Source organism: Herpailurus yagouaroundi, unplaced genomic scaffold (genome assembly GCF_014898765.1).
Source record: "Herpailurus yagouaroundi ecotype Mexico unplaced genomic scaffold, PumYag 67702, whole genome shotgun sequence".
Classification (NCBI taxonomy): Eukaryota; Metazoa; Chordata; class Mammalia; order Carnivora; family Felidae; genus Herpailurus; species Herpailurus yagouaroundi.
In genome coordinates this window covers 3699099-3714340 of record NW_024420501.1, presented here as the reverse complement: position 1 = coordinate 3714340, position 15242 = coordinate 3699099, and the positions used below count along the sequence as shown (strand labels likewise).

At 39.9% G+C, this 15242-nt stretch overlaps 1 long non-coding RNA gene across 1 annotated transcript; it reads left to right on the top strand.

The window, feature by feature from the left end:
- The first annotated feature begins 14404 nt into the window (after window positions 1–14404).
- LOC121025836 (uncharacterized) lies at window positions 14405–15143 on the top strand. The gene is made up of 2 exons (XR_005788162.1): window positions 14405–14584; window positions 14773–15143. It is a non-coding gene; the product is annotated as an uncharacterized LOC121025836 (long non-coding RNA).
- Window positions 15144–15242: the final 99 nt, after the last annotated feature.

Sequence of the window (15242 nt, the reverse complement as noted above, 5' to 3'; positions counted from 1 at the left end):
AAATCCGTCACCAACGGCAATCACATGTATTTTCATTTCACCTTGCTATTGTTGCAGATACCTTGAGATACAGTTTATGCTCATCGGTTCTTCTAAATAATGGCAAATATTAGATCCCCTGCTAGATCTTGTTATTTAATGCATTAATGAAGAAACGCACATAATATTATAGAACCAACTTGCTTTCAAAATGTTCCGGTATGATGTGGTTTATAACAATGGACATTTCTGATCTCGCCGTTTCTGTGGGTCGGGGGTCGTGACACCAGCTTTCCCAGGTCCTCTGCCTCGGGATCCCACAAAGACGGCGGTGCAGGTATGGGCTAGGGTTCTGCTTGCATCTTGACGCTCCGCTGGGGATTCACTTGTCAGCTCACATGTTTGTGGGCTAAGTTCAGTTCCTTGCTGCCCTTTGGACCAAGGGTCTCAGTTTCTTGTTGTTTTATCTCTGTCGGTCAGAACCGCCCTCGGTTCCTTGAGAGTAACTGACCACATACCTCTCTTCCCCGTAGAGTAACTGACAATACAGCTATGCAAAGCCAAGTCAGCAGGAGAGAGAATCTGCCAACGTGACGGAAGTTCAAATCTTCCGTCAGATTTCCAGAGTGGTGCAGTGAGGAGGGCCGTGAACTAGCTCCCCAGTAAACAACTCTGTACCTAGAAAAATTAGAAAACAATAGCGAAAGGCTCCAGAGAGTGTCCTAAGGGCATCGGGCAAAGAGAGGCAAATACATGCAAGAAAATCTACTAAATCGAGGTACGGGACTCTGTGGCATTTGAATCATCACCTGCTCTGCCCTTCCTCCTCCACCAGCTCCATTTTGGAAAAAACGAGTCTGAGACCTCTACTCCCGGCAGGTGCCGTCAGGAAAATAGGGACTGCTTTCCCCTTGGCTTGCAGCGTAGGGTCATGCCGTCTCTCCGGGAGGGCCCCAGCTCTGTGTTCCAGAACATACTTTAGGCAAGCACAGCAGAGAGGTCTGAAGTCCCTTCCTGCACCCAGCCTGCACCTGCAGGGCAGAAGCTCTAGCCCCGGCACAGCAGGTCAAATATACTGGGCCCTGATCCCCCACTCCAGTTCATTGGCAGCATGTAGGTTCTATGTCAGGAGGGGAAACTAGACTTTAAATTAAAGGCTGTAACAAGAGAGGAAGAAGGACATTATATAATAGTGACAGGGTCTATCCATCAGGAAGAGCTAACAATTATAAATGTCTATGCGCTGAATACCGGAGCCCCCAAATATATAAAACAATTACTCATAAACATAAGCAACTCAGTCTACGAGGCCGATACTACTCAGATAGAAGACCCACCAAAGAAAATTACATCAGCATGGTACACTTGTTACATTTGATAAACCAATATTGATACACTATGATTGACAAAAGTCGCCACTTTACATTAGGGTTCACTTTTGCGTCATATAGTTCGATGCATTTTGACAAAGGCATAATGTCGGGTCTCCAGCATTGTAGTATCGTACAGAATAATTTCACCACCCTCCCCAAACCCCTATGCTCTATTTATTCCTCCCTCCTCCTGAACCCTAACAACCACTGATCTTCTTATTGTCTCTACAGTTTGCATATTTCTAAGTGAAAGAAGCCAGTCCGAAAAGGCTGTACGATTCCAACTATAATTGTCAATTATCCCCGAATAAAGCCGGGAAAAAAATTATTTTAAAAAGACTTAATTGAGGGGCTCTTGGGTGGCTCAGTCGGTTAAGCGTCCGACTCTTGATTTCAGCTCAGGTCATGATCCCAGGGTCGTGGGATCGAGCCCTCTGTTGGGCGCCACATTGAGCGTGTAGCTGCTTAAGATTCTTTCTCTCCCTCTGCCCCTCCCCCATTTGTGCACACACGCGCTCACTCTCTCAAATAAAAAGTTTTTTTCATTAAAAAAAAGATTTATTTGATCGATTCGCAGGGATGGGGCCAAAGAATCCACATTTTTTAACAGCCTCACCAGGTAATTCATACGCATATTCACATTTGAACTAGCAGTAGAGGGGCTCTAGCTCTGAGAACTGACAGAATGGCTTGAAATCTGGCTCTGAAACTCTCTAGCTGAGTAACTATGGGCAAGTTACCTAAACTTCCCACCCAAGCTTTAATGCTCTCAGACATATAACGAGAATATCAATAGCTCCTGCCTCGTAGAATGGTTTTGATGATTAAATGAGCTATTTCATGCGAAGTGCTTATCACCATGCCTAGCATTCAGTAAATTGTCTAATTCCCAATAAATGTTGGCTCTTATTAACATAGGTTAATAAGGACCCCTGTAAGGCAATGTGGTGTACGAAAAGGGGCACGGGAGCTAGAGTTAGATTTGGACTGAAATTCCACCTCTTCCTTTACAGGTTATGATCATGAATAAGTCACAATCTGTGAGCCTCCATTTCCTCAGCTATAAGACGCAAATTTAAACGGTACCTACATCCCAGAGTGGTGAGAGTTAAATGAGACAATACATTTAAAGGACATGACCTACAGCAAGCCTAGGAATGACGTAGGTATAGCCTATGAAAAATTCTGTTAGAAGTTTCATTTGGCCATTTTTGCCTAGTCCAGATCAATATTTTGCCATTTATAATTTCCAGAATGGAAACTTGGATCCTTTTACTATATGGTCTCTTCTAACCATGATTTCTATGTTTGCAAATCTCACCATAAGCCTGCTCATTTGAAAAGAGAGATTGTAGTTCACGAATATCACTGTGTCTCTCTTTTTCTAATTAATACAAGCTAAATATGTTTCTACACCAGAACTTCAGAATAATCCAAGCGTTCCATGAAACCATAATGCATTTTGTAAATCTTTGACGCTTCAAAAATTGCCAGTTACCAACAAAAATGGCCTCCGTGACATGGCCAACTTAAGTATAGTCATCCTTTGACCAGTTCCGGTCAGTTTGGGCAGCAGGACATTTATGTGAGGGAAACCAGGAGGCCTGGCATCTATTTTGGTCCAGATTGTCAAGGTACTGGATGTGTTGGCAGAAGAACAATTATCTCTAGACATTTAGTTTGTCAAGATCAGGGTTTGGTGAAGAATGCTTCAGAGAGTGATGCTGGTCAGTTAGCACCTATGAAGATATGTATCCAAGTCCCTGTAACACAAAGCAATGTTTTGTTAAATATCATTTGAATTGGGGCGCCTGGGTAGCTCAGTCGGTTGAGCGTCCAACTTAGGCTCAGGTCACGATCTCGCGGTTGACAAGTTCTAGCCCCGCACTGGGCTCTGTGCTGACAGCTCACGGCTTGGAGCCTGCTTCGGATTCTGTGTCTCCCTCTCTCTCTGCCCCTCCCCTGCTCATGTTCTGTCTCTCTCTGTCTCAAAAATAAATAAACATTAAAAAAATTAAAAAAAATTAAAAATAAAAATAATTTTTAAAAATCATTTGAATAGTAGCGACCTTACAGCTTATGGGGGCTGTAAGGGTTAGGAAGAAGAATCACAGGAGATAAAGAAGGGTATCAGACTCTGCAGGAGCAGATGTATTTGGAAAAGCATTTAAGATACCGATAGGTTTCGTAATACAAATTAAAAGTAAATGAAGATCCACAAGATATTCTTGGCTGGGGTCGATACGTGGATGATACAGTGAGAAAGTATGACTGGGGCTTTGAGTCAAAATAGGTCAAGAAGCTCTCGCAGAGAAGCTAGGCATACGGGCTTGGAATCTGACAGTCACTCTATGCAGTCAATGGTCAATATTCGTTGAGCACGTATTCTATGGCAGACACTGTTTGGGGGCCTAAAGGGAGCAGTGAACAAGGTAAATGACACCTACCTTGGGCAAGATAGTTCAGCTCCCTAAATCTCAGTGTTCGCATCCCTAAATCAGGAAAAACATTCATTATTCCTCTCTCACAGGATTGCTGTGAGGATTAAAGGAGGGCAAAGCATATAAGGTGTTTTGCATTGTCTGCTGCAGAACAGACACCTAATAAATGAAATAATTAGCCTGCTGGGGGAACAAGTGGGTCATCAGCTCAGCTCTGAGAAAATGTATCGGGTTTTGATAGGCAGAGACAAAAAGAAGACGTTCAAGCAGAGAGAACAGCATTAATTAATTAAGTCACCCATGCAAAGAAACTTTTTGAGTGTCTATGATATTGGCATTCAGAGGCATATTTCACTTACATGAATTCAGCAATACACAGTAGGAGAGAATTGTTTAAATAGCATGGACAAATCCTGCCACCATTACACTCAATTAATATATACCCTGGATCAAGTGAGAGATAAGAGGCATGAATCTGTTCTTCCAACTCCTACTGCGAACAGCTTGCTTTGCTGAGTGTCATTCTTTTGTTTAAAGATATATATCTTTCATATGGTATGCCCCACCGAAGTGCAAGCCAACTACTTAATCTGAGGATCAAACAAAAAGAACAACCCAGCGATCTGTGTCCACACCGAAAGACAGGCTGGCCATGCTGCACTTTGTGAGAGAAGGATGCCATTCTCTGTTGTGGCATCCTCCTAAGGCATCATCAGAAGTAGTTCTGACCATGTGATTTTCATGTTACATATTGGCTCTAGGATCGGTCCCATGTGTAAGAAGTGGCTTCACTGTTGTGTGCCAGGCATCATGCCGGATGCTGGAGATACAGTGATAAATGAGACAGACATAGCCTCTAGCAAGATACTTACAACAGAAAGGGCTGCTGAGGTTGAGGTGGGCGGCTCTGCGCGCAGGGGCCGACAGGGAGCAGGTGCTTTGCTTGACTTCGAGGATCTAATTAGAGAACAGTCAGGAGGTATCCCTGAAAAGGTAGGTTAGTGTCAGGTGGCTGAAGATGTCAAGTGTAAACTAAATGGTTTTGCAGCTCCTGACACCATTCCTTCTGCGGGTGGGTTGAGACATGTTCAAAGCAGCTATTAAGCAGGAGAATATGGAACTTATGGCAGTTTTCAAGATAAAGGAAATTTTTTTCCTCCCAAGAAACCACTAGCAATGGCTGATTTAATCTAAATAAATAAATGCACGCAAGAGCGGAGAGCCTGCCTCCCACTGTATACAAAAATTAACTCAAAATGGATGGATGACCTAAATGTAAGAGCTAAAACCATAAAACTCTAAAAAGAAAACAGGTGTACCTCTTTATGACCTTGTACTTGGCAGTGGATTGTGACACATAACACTGAAAGCATGAACGACAAAGAAAAAAAATAGATTGGATTGGATCAGAATTTAAAACTTCTGTGCCTTGGAGGACACTATCAAGGAAATGAAAAAGACAAACCACAGAATGGGAGAATATACGTGCAAATCGCATTATCTCACGAGGGGCTAGTAACCAGAATATATAAAGAACTCGTACAAGTCAACAACAAAAAAACAGACAACCCAACTTAAAAATGGGCAAACAACTTGAATAAACATTTCCACAGAGAAAATATACAAGTGGCCAATAAGCACATGAGACGTTTAACACCATAGTCATTAGGGAAATATAAATCAAATCACAGTGAGATACCACTTCACGCTCACTAAGATGCCAATAGTAAAAAAGAGAGACGATAACAAATGCTGACAAGGATATGGAGAAATTGGAACCCTCACCCATTGCTGATGAAAATGGAAATGGTGTACAAAACAGTTTGATGATTCCTCAAAAAGCTGGACATAGAGCTATCATGTGACCCCGAAATTCCACACCTATGTATGTAACAACAACCACCAAAAACCAGTTATTCAAACAAAAACTTGCATGCAAATATTAACCAAAGCACTATACACAATAATCAAAAGCTGGAAACAATCTAAATTTCCATCAGCTGATGAATGGAAAAACATTATACAGTATAGTAATATAATGGATTATTATACAGCCATAAAAAGGAATGAAGTTCTAATCCATGCTGTAGCATGAACACACCTTGAAAACGTTACGTGAAAGAAGCCCGAGAAAAAGTCATATTTTATATGATGCATTTGTAAGAAATATCTACAATAATCAAAACTACAGCAGATTAGTGGTTTTTAGGTGCTGGGGGGAGTTGGAAGTAATTGCTTGGTGGGTACAGGGTTTCCGTTTGGGGTGATGAAATATTTTGGAAGTAGATAGAGGTTTTCATTGCACAACATTGTGAACGTACTAAATGTCACAGGATTGCACACAATAAAATGGATAATTCTGTTTTGTGAAATTTTTTTAAGAGAGAGAGGGCGCAAGTGAATGAGGGGCAAAGAGAAAGGGGGGGAGAGAGAGAGAGTGTGTGTGTGTGTGTGTGTGTGTGTGTGTGTGTGTGTGTAAATTTTATGTCAATAAAAAATGTATATAGGAAAAGAATGGATGAAAAGATGGAAAAGTTCAGAAGAGATTCAGAAGCTATAAAAATAAACCAAATGGAAAATCCTAGAATTTTTTTCAAAGTTATTTTTAATGTTTATTTATTTGTGAGAGAGAGAGAAACAGAGCACAAGCAGGGGAAGGGCAGAGAGAGAGGGAGACACAGAATTCGAAGCAGGCTCCAGGCCCTGAGCTGTCAGCACAGAGCCCAACGCAGGGCTTGAACTCACGAACTGTGAGATCATGACCTGAACCGAAGTTGGCCCCTTAACTGACTGAGCCACCCTGGCGCCCCTGGAAAATCCTAGAATTAAAAAATACAATATCTGAATAAAAAATTCATCTGATTTTTTAAAAATTTACAATAGATTGGAACACAACAGAAATAAGAATTAATTAACTTGAAGATAGGTCAATTATTTCATCCTAAATGATGCAAACAGAGAAAAAATATTGAAAATAATTTATAGGCTCAATTACCTTTGAAGCAAAATCAAGGACACTGAGGTACATGACATTGTAATTCCAGAGAAAGAAAGAGTCAGAAAAAAACACATTTAAAGTTTGACCAAAAACAGCAGCCCACACATCCAGGAAAATTAGTGAACCCCCAAAAGAAAATCTCACTTAAACTTAGTGCCATAGACAATCTGCTGCAAACAACGATAAAGAAAAAGTCTTAAAAGCAGTCAGAGGAAAGAGACACGTTATGAACAGAAAAACAATAAGAATTACAGATGGCTTCATATCAGACACAACAGAGGCCTGAAAATCAAAGAAGGACACCATTAAAGTGCTAAAATTTAAAAAATGCTATTGATATATCAATCTACGTTCAGTAAAATCACTTTGCAAGACTCAAGGCAAAATAAAAACATTTTCAGATAAACAAAAGCTGAGAAAATCTGTTGACAGCACACCCACCCTATGAAAATCCTAAGGAAAGTTTTTCAGACTGAAGGGTAATGATAATCAGATGGAAATTCAGATATAAAGTAAGCAATGAAGGGCATTGGAAGTGCTAAATAGGTAACAAGTACAAAACACAATTTTTCTTTCTTTCATTACAATTTTTAAAGGTAATTGAATGTTACACTAAAACATAGCAAAAATGTGTTTTGAGTTTTATATGACAATGATAGCACTAAGGGCAGCAGGGATGTAAGTGTAATGATATTATTGTAATATTATTATACATTAATTGGTATAAAATTTCTGTGTAAAATGTGGTAAGCTAAAGATGCATATTAGAATCCCTACAATTAAAAAGCCAATAATACAAAAAGCTATTGCTAAAATACCAATAGAAGAAATAGAATGAAATACAAAAAACATTCAATTAATCTGAAAGAAGACTGAAAAGAAGGAAAAAAATAAATAACTGATGGAAAAAATAGAAAAGAAATAAAGAATAGACTTAAACATAGTCATATCAATAATTCCATTAAATATAAATGGATTAAGCACTTCAACTAAAAGACAGATATTCATGGATTCAATTTAAAAAATCAGGGGCGCCTGGGTGGCGCAGTCGGTTAAGCGTCCGACTTCAGCCAGGTCACGATCTCGCGGTCCGTGAGTTCGAGCCCCGCGTCAGGCTCTGGGCTGATGGCTCGGAGCCTGGAGCCTGTTTCTGATTCTGTGTCTCCCTCTCTCTCTGCCCCTCCCCCGTTCGTGCTCTGTCTCTCTCTGTCCCAAAAATAAATAAAAAAACATTGAAAAAAAAATCAATATCTAACTATATGCTCTGTTTTTTAATTTATTTTTTTAAATATAGATTATTGTCAAGTTAGCTAACATACAGCGTATACAGTGTGCTTTTGGTTTCGGGGGCAGATTCCCATGATTCATCGCTTACATACAACACCCAGTGCTCATCCCAACAAGTGCCCTTCTCAATGCCCATCACCCATTTGCCCCTCTCCACCCCCCCCCCATCAACCCTGTTTGTTCTCTGTATTTAAGAGTCTCTTATGGGTTTGCCTCCCTCTCTGTTTAAAACTATTTTTTCCCCTTCCCTTTCCCTATGGGGAAATAGGTTCTACATAAATGGGTTAGAATGGGATCATGAGTAACTTTTTATATCACCTACAGGAAATTACTTTCCATCTGACGTTAATACACCATTGTACTTTGATCACAAACTCCACTTGCACCCCAGACCCTTTACTTCTTACGCACACAAATTAATAATTAGTCTGATTGTTTCCTCCATGTTCACATGCGTAAGATCTTGTTTTTTCACATTCACCACGTGTGTAATATCTTGTGAGTTCAGTAAATACAGATTCGAAACCCCTGTTTGGGGCTCTTGCCTCCTCCCTGACATTAGCCTCTCTCATACTCAATTCTACATCTGCTCTCTTGCTGCACAAGAGAGAACTCCAGACTCATAGTCTGCAACATTCCCCCACGGTCTTCTGTTAAGTTTCTCAAGTTTCACGTATGAGTGAAAACATGATATCTGTCTTTCTCTCGCTGATTTATTTCACTTAGCATAATACCCTCTAGTTCCATCCACATTGCTGCAAATGCCAGGATTTCATTCTTTCTCATTGCTAAGTAGTATTTCATTGTATATATAAACCACATCTTCTTTATCCATTCATCAGTTGATGGACGTTTGGGCTCTTTCCATGGTTTGGCTATTGTTGATAGCACTGCTAGAAACATTGGGGTACATGTGCCCTTGTGCATCAGCACTTCTATATCCTCTTAACAAGAAACACACTTGAAATATAAAAACACAGTTAGGTTGAAAGTAAAAGGGTGGAACAAGATATACGATGCAAACATGAAGCATAAGAAAGCTATTGAGGCTACATTAACATCAGACAAAGTAGGCTTTGAAACAAGGGGTACCAGAAGAGATAAAGTGGATCATTTGATAATGAAAATAGGGTTAATGCATCAAGAATATATAACAATCCGTGGGGCGCCTGGGTGGCTCAGTCAGTTAAGCGGCCGACTTTGGCTCAGGTCATGGTCTCGCGGTCCGTGAGTTCGAGCCCCGCGTCAGGCTCTGTGCTGATAGCTCAGAGCCTGGAGCCTGTTTCAGATTCTGTGTCTCCCTCTCTCTGACCCTCCCCCGTTCATGCTTTGTCTCCCTCTGTCTCAAAAATAAATAAACGTTAAAAAAAATTTTTTAAAAAGAATATATAACAATCCTAAATGAGTATGCCATAATAGAGTTTCAAAATAGGTAAGGCGAAAATTTACAAAAGTAAAGGGAGAAAAAGAAAAATCCACGATCATAGATGGAGGTTTAAGCTCTCTTCTGTTAATAACTGATAAATCAAGAAGACAAAGAAATCAATGAAGATGTATCATATTTGAAAACTACTGTCAACCAGCTTTGACCTACACCAAGATAGATCTAATTCTGGGTCATAAAATGAGTTTCAATAAACTTTAAAAGATTTAAATCATAAAAATGTGTTCTCTAACCACAGCAGAATTAGATAAAAAAAATCAATAACAAAAACATAAATGGAAAAATCTCCAAATATTTTGAAATCAGAAACATACTTCTAAATAACCCATGGTTTAGGGGCACCTGGGTGGATCACTCGGTTAAGCATCTGACTTCAGCTCAGGTCACAATCTCACGGTTTGTGAGTTCAAGCCCCATGTCAGGCTCTGTGCTGACAGCTCAGAGCCTGGAGCCTGCTTCAAATTCTATGTCTCCTTCTTTGCCCCTCCCCAGCTCATGCTCATGCTCATGCTCATGCTCTGTCTCTCCTTTCTCTCTAAAAATAAATAAATATTTAAAAAATTTAAAAATAACGCATGGTTTAAAAAGAAATAATTGAAATTAGAAGATAAATCAAACTGCATAAGAAAACACAATATATCAAATTTTGTGAGTTGCAGCTAAAGCGGTCTTAAGTATCAATTTTGTAGTTTTAAGTTCATATTAGGAAAGACAAAAGGCTTAAAATGAATGATACGAGATTCTACTTTAAGAAACTATGAAAAGAAAAGTAAAGTAAGTCCAAATTAAATAGAAAAAAGAGAAAAGAGAAAAGTCAGTGAGATAGAAAAAGACAAAACATTGAAAAAATGAAGAAAGTCAAATGTAAGTTTGTTTTTAAGATTAATAAAACTGACAGGAGCCTAGCTAGAAGTAATCAAGAAAAAAAGACACAAAACACAAGTTACCAATTTCAGGAATTATAAAAGTGGCATCACTACGCATGCTAGAGATATTTGAAAACTACAGAGGGAATATCATACATGACTTCATACTAACAAATTCAACAATTTAGATGAAATGGCAAACTTCTTGGAAAAACACTTTACCAAAACACAAGACTGGAATTTTTAAATAATGCAAATATCAAAATTAACTTGAAACATAAAACCTTCTCACAGGAAACTTCCAAGAGTTGATGGCTTCACTGGTGAATGCTCTGAATACTTAAGAAAAATCTAATACCAATCTTAAGCAAACTCATTCAGAAAATATGGACAAGAGCTCCTCTAGACTGGTTTATGCCCTTGATATCTAAGTATCACAAAGAAATCAAAAAGAAAGAAAACCATAGACCAAAATCACTCATTAAAATTGATGCAAAAATCCTTAATAAAACATTAGCAAATCAAATACAACGATTTTGGTTTTTGTAATTATCCTGATCTGCATTTCCCTGATGATAAATGATGTTGAACATCTTTTCATGTGTCTGTTGGCCATCTGTATGTCTTCTTTGGAAAAATGTCTATTCATGTCTTCTGCCCATTTTTAACTGGATTATTCATTTTTGGGGTGTTGAGTTTTATAAGTTTTTTAAAATATATTTTGGATACTTACCCTTTATTGAATATGTCATTTGCAAATACCTTCTCCCATTCCATAGGTTGCCTTTCAGTTTTGTTGATAGTTTCCTTTGCTGTGCAGAAGCTTTTTATTTTGATATAGTCCCAATAGTTTATTTTTGCTTTTGTTTCCCTTGCCTCAGGAGAAATACCTAAACTACAATGAGATGTCACCTCATGCCTGTCAGAATGGCTAAAATCCACCACACAAGAAACAACAGGTGTTGGTGAGGATGTGGAGAGAAAGGAACCTCTTGCACTCATGGTGGGAATGCAAACTGGTGCAGCCACTGTGGAAAATAGTGTGGAGGTTCCTCAAAAAGTTAGAAATAGAGCTACCCTACAATCCAGCAATCTCACTACTGGGTATTTACCCACAGAATACAAAAAGACTAATTCAAAGGGATACGTGCACCCTGATGTTTATAGCAGCATTATCTACAATAGCCAAATTATGGAAACAGCCCAAATGTCCATTGACTGATGAGTGGATAAAGAACACATGAGAATATGTATGTATATATATATATATATATATATATAATGGAATATTACTCGGCCATAAAAAAGAATGAAATCTTGTCATTTGCAATGACAAATACGCTAGAGAGTATTACGCTAAATGAAATAAGTCAGAGAAAGACAAATACCATATGACTTCACCTAAATATGTGTAATTTAAGAAACAAAACAAATGGGCAAAGGGAAAAAAGAGAGAGAGAGGCAAACCAAGAAACAGATCTTAACTATTGAGAACAAACTGATGGTTACTGGAGGGGTGGGAATGGGAGCGTAGATTAAATAGGTGATGGGGATTAAGGAGGGCACTTGTGATGAGCACTGAGTATTGTATGGAAATGCTGAATCACTATGTTGTACATCTGAAGCTAATATTATATTGTACGTTGGTTTACTGGAATTTCAATAAAAACTTTAAAATCAGTTAATATATTTCCCATTAATAGAATAGACATGAAAAACATATGGTTAAAAAGACGCTGAAAATGCATTTGACAAAATTCAATACCCATTCATAATAAAACCTCTCAGCAAATGAGAAACAAAAAGGGAACTTTCTCAATCTGATAAAGGGAATCAACAAGAAATCCCATGACCAATAGCATAAATAAGGGTGAAATATTTAATACCTCCCTTCCAAGATCAGAAGTAGTACAAAAATGCCAATTCTCATCAACTATGTCCATTATTGGAGAACACAGCCTAGGTATTAAAATTATAAATGGCATAAAGATAGGAAAAGAAGTAGAACTGTATTTATTCGCAGCCAACAGTTTAGGTAGAAAATCTAAAGGAATCTACAAAACAACTACTAGAACCAATAAGTGAATTCATAAAACTCAGGAGATGTAAGGCCAATATATGATAATCAGTTGCATTTCTACACAATTTGACACTGGCAAAAAATCAGAAATTAAACACAATTCCATTTACAACGGCATCAAAACATAGAATACTTAGGAATCAACTTAACAAAAATTGTGCAGGAGTTGCACATTGAAAATTAGGGGCGCCTGGGTGGCTCAGTCGGTTAAGCGTCCAACTTTAGTGCAGGTCATGGTCTCACAGTTTGTGAGTTTGAGTCCCATGTCGGGCTCTGTACTGACAGCTTGGAGCCTGGAGCCCACTTCGGATTCTCTGTCTGCCCCTGTCTCTCTCTCTCTGCCCCTCCCCTGCTTGTGCTCCTTCTCTCTCTCAAAAATAAATAAACATTTTTTTAAAAAAAGAAAATTAAAAAAACATTACAGACATAAATTAAGACCTAAATAAGTGGAGAGATACAACATGTTCATGGATGGAAAGTCTCAATATTGTTTTAAGATTTCAGTTCTCCCTATATCCATATACAAATTCAACACCATCACAATAAAATCGTAGCAGGCTTTAACGTTTATAGAAAAGCTAAATTCAAAATTTATATGAATATGTGAAGGGCTCTACACAAGAGCTAAGTTGGATAAGCTGCACTAGCTCATTTTAGTACTTATTATAAAATTATAATAATTGGGGCACCTGGGTGGCTCAGTCAGTTAAGCATCCAACTCTTGATTTCGGCTCAGGTCATGATCCCTGGGTTTGTGAGATCAAGCCCCACATCACGCTCCATCCGTTAAGCATCCCACTTCAGCTCAGGTGATGGTCTCACAGTTGGTGAGTTCAAGTCCCGCATCAGGCTCTCCGCTGGCAGCATGGAGCCCGCTTGGGATTCTCTCTCTCCCCATCTCTCTCTTCCCCTTCCCCCAGCCACACACTCTCTTTCTCTCAAAATAAATAAATAAACATTCTTCAAAAATTACAGTAATCAGGATGCCTGGGTGGCTCAGTCAGTTAAGCATCCGACTCTTGATTTCGGCTCAGGTCATGATCTCGTGGTCATGGGCTTGAGCTCCGAGTCAGGCTCCACGCCGGGCACGGAGTCTGCTTAGGATTCTCTCTTCCCCTGACCCAAAATTGCACAGTGTGTGGTATTGGCATAAGGATGGGCAAATAGATCAATGGAAGAGAAAAGAGCAGGAGTTGGCAACCTTTTTCTCTAAAGAGACAGATAGTGAATATTTTGTATTGCGGGCTGTACAGTCTTCGTTGCAACTACTAAACTCTGCTGTGTGAAAGCAACCACTGACAGTATTTAAGTGAATGAGTGTATGTGTTCTAATAAAATTTTATGGGCCACGAGATTTGAATTTCCTATAATTTTCACATCATGAAATATTCTCCTTTTGATTTTGTTCTCAACCATTTAAAAATGCTAAAAAAAAAAAAAAAGAAAAAAAAAGAAACTTTCTTAGCTCATGGGCCATACAAAAACAGGCACAAAAGGGAAAACTGTTGGAGGAAAGTGGAACAATTCACATCTTCCTAGAAAAGTAAATAAGGCCACATTACCTTGGAGAGACTTTAGGCGAGATATCCAAGATGATAGGTTATGGTAAAGAATGGGAGAGAACAGAATGAGCCCCTGAATGGAGTGGCTGGGGGGAATGTCTTTGGGGAAACACTCTCTCCCTTCCATGGGACCCACTAGAATTGAACATGAGGAAATGAGGAGGGGTAGCAGGTCACTTTGAGATGGATCTTTAGGGGGCATTGAGGAAACATCCCTCTCCTCCAACCGTAGCATCCTGTCCTCCCTGCCACCACAGAGGTGTCAGGAGCAGTGCATTGTGATGCCCAAGCCACTTCAACATTACCATTGGCCAGGGGAGCTCCTGATCAAACAAAGCTGAAGGGTGTGGCTCCTCACTGGTCAGGAGCCTGGCCAGGAGCCATGGGGTAGACCACTAGGAGGCTTAAATAAGGCTGGTAAGATCTGCATACCAGAGGAGCCTTATATAAGTATGAAACGATCAAACAGAAGCATGGAACAGCCAGACCCAAGAACCAAAAGAAAGAAGGGGAAGAAGACTTCCTGTCAACCCAAGACCAGGCACAGCGGCAAGGTCAGATGATCCCACCCATGCTTTCTTCTTCTTCTTCCCCACAGGTCTCCCCAAGTCTCTTACCCTGCCTTGCCTGACACAACCCCCTTCCTCAACCCACCTCTCTACTCATGAAGCCCCATTCCTATACATTCCCATCCCCTTCCCCCAAACAAATGCCATGCTGACTCACCCTGTTGCCTTTCCAGGTGCAGAAGGAAGCCAAGAAGACAAAAAGACCCCCTCAAAGGAATGTGAGAAACAAACCGCCTCAGTCATCCCCTTCCTGTTCGAGAATGCCTCACAGAAGAGTAAGGCCAATGATATTCATCTGCTACCACAAGCTGAACAAGACACCAAGTGAAAATGAGCAGAGCGGGAACGAGAAACACTGGAAACTCCAACCATTCCAAATAACATCTTGTGTGGCCAGTAAATGCAGAGCCTGGGCCAGAAACCTAGAATCAGCTATGGCATATTCTGAAGTGGCTACAGAGAACTGTTCAGACACCTAGGGGCCAGATCTAGACCAACAGGGTACACAGACGTTGATAAAAATGAAAACAAGTTGTGAAAAGGAGCTGTGTATGCGTATCCGTGACAGATGGAGGGAGAAAACGAAAGGAAGAGACAGGCACGCGGGAAGGAAGGGAGGTGAGGTGCTGGAGGGTGGGGGGGG